The sequence below is a fragment of the Priapulus caudatus genome, unplaced genomic scaffold (genome assembly GCF_000485595.1).
Source record: "Priapulus caudatus unplaced genomic scaffold, Priapulus_caudatus-5.0.1 Scaffold3449, whole genome shotgun sequence".
Taxonomy (NCBI): domain Eukaryota; kingdom Metazoa; phylum Priapulida; class Priapulimorpha; order Priapulimorphida; family Priapulidae; genus Priapulus; species Priapulus caudatus.
This window is the reverse complement of record NW_014580510.1, coordinates 11,339-13,412: the sequence shown is the minus strand read 5'-3', so window position 1 is coordinate 13,412 and position 2,074 is coordinate 11,339. Positions and strand designations below refer to the sequence as shown.

At 48.5% G+C, this 2,074-nt stretch overlaps 1 long non-coding RNA gene across 1 annotated transcript in view; it reads left to right on the top strand.

Annotated features, from left to right (window-relative positions):
• Positions 1–1,865, top strand: part of LOC106819441 — a 4,779-nt gene extending 2,914 nt beyond the window's left edge. The window contains exons 3-4 of the long non-coding RNA XR_001395427.1: positions 236–389; positions 947–1,865. This is a non-coding gene — a long non-coding RNA (uncharacterized LOC106819441). The remainder of the gene's footprint in view (positions 1–235; positions 390–946) is intronic.
• The last annotated feature ends 209 nt before the right edge of the window (positions 1,866–2,074 follow it).

Sequence of the window (2,074 nt, the reverse complement as noted above, 5' to 3'; positions counted from 1 at the left end):
CAGCATCCCTCACCCATCCTCCCAGCATCCCCCTCTCCCATCCTCCCAGCATCCCTCACCCATCCTCCCAGCATCCCCCCCTCCCATCCTCCCAGCATCCCTCACCCATCCTCCCAGCATCCCCCTCTCCCATCCTCCTATCATCCCTCACCTCTCTCCCACCCTCCCACCTCCTCATACTTTGAGATGCACGGGAGGAGGAGATTAGGTGACGTGTTGTGCGTGTGTGTTGCAGGAGCAAGCGAGACTTTGATATGGGATTCCAGCGAGGCTACGCAGGCAACCAGCTGGCTAAGCACCTACTCGGTCTCAACGCAGCCAGCTACGCGTCCGGCCCCGGAAAGCGCTGAACACTCACCCTCACTACTCACCCTCAACCCCACCCAAAGGTATGCCACGCCCCAACCCCCTTTCCTAAGATATGCCCATTCTCCGACCCCACCCTAAATTATGACCCACCCTTCGACCCCGCACCCTAAGGTATGCCCGTCTTCCGACCCCCACCCTAAGGTATGCCGCGCCCCGACCCCCTCACTACTCACCCTCAACTCCCACCCAAAGGTATGCCACGCCCCGACCCCTTCCCTAAGGTATGCCCAACCTCCGACCCCCACCCTAAGGTATGCCCATTCTCCGACCCCCACCCTAAGGTATGCCCCAACCTCCGACCCCCACCCTAAGCTATGCCATGGTATGGTCCGACTCCCACCCCAAGGCATGGTAATTTCATCTAATTAGTTTCCTTTGATATAATAATTATGGATCGCGAACTCTTGAACTCAGACAAAAAAAATAAAGTAATGATTTATATAGATTAATCGTATTATTTGGTGCTACGTTAACAGCCATAGCAAAGGATAAGAAACCTAATCTGTCTAGGCCGCTAGATGGCGGTGGTACTGGATGTCGTCTCTCTAACCTCTTGCTGACCTTTCGTGATTTGCAGTCGCAGATTTCTACCGCATTAACAAGAGACTAGATGTCGGACGTTTCCAGTGCATCGCATCCCTGCTGATCCCTGCCTCCCGCCAGAGTGCGCCACGCTCGTTTAGCGCGAACAATCATTTGTTCTATTAGATAGGCGTGTCACGTGACCGTCGCTCGTTGCAGTCTGTTAAAAAGACGAAAAGCGCGAAGAGCAAAAAAAAATATGTGTGAAAAATAATAAATCGAACGGATGTCAAGGTTATAATAGTTGAATATAGTTGTTCTATAATTCACCGCTACCGTCGTCGGTCGCTACCAGGCACGGTGGCGCCCTCTATAATAAACAGCCGACGACATACGACAGCCGACGACATTGGAGAAACGTGTAACGTAGGGGGCGCGACGTGCGACCGTGATACCGACGTACTGTAGCCGACGACATCTGATGATGACCTTGTGTTTGTCATTCTTTGCCGACGTCGTTTCCCTCACCTGTATACGTGCAATTTATGCTGATTTTAAGCTCACGTGACCTTACGTCTCTGTATAGAAGCTTACAGCCAGTTAAACATCACTTACTGGTGACATTCATAGACGCGACATGTCACCAGTAAACACGCACCGCGCTATTATAGACACAGCTAGTCATCATCATTATTATTATTATTATTATTATTATTATTATTCCGGTTAGCTCCTAGATTGTAATCGAGTTCAAACGAATAAGTGATTATCGTGCATGACGTCATTATCGTGCATGACGTCATTATCGTGCATGACGAAACGAGAAAATTTGTCGGACAGGATCACGTGTCAGTCACGTGTGTGTGTAGAATGTACAAATGCTCTTCAGTTGTCCGTCTGCCATCATTTCCCGTACAGCAATTATCAATCGTGAAATGTGCAAACCATAAAAACTTCTTCTTTCACAAACTGCACGGCTGCAATTGTTTTCTTATTACTACTGGCGATTTTTTTTTTGATGTTTCGAAACTTGTCTGTCTCTCTGCTCAGCTGATCGGACATCTCTGATTAATGAATTATTTCTCATTAATAAGCTATGGTATCTGTCCAGCATAATTATCAACGCTTCAACGCTAAGCGGCTCAAGTTATAGAGACAAAGAGTAAACCAACTGCTGTGTACT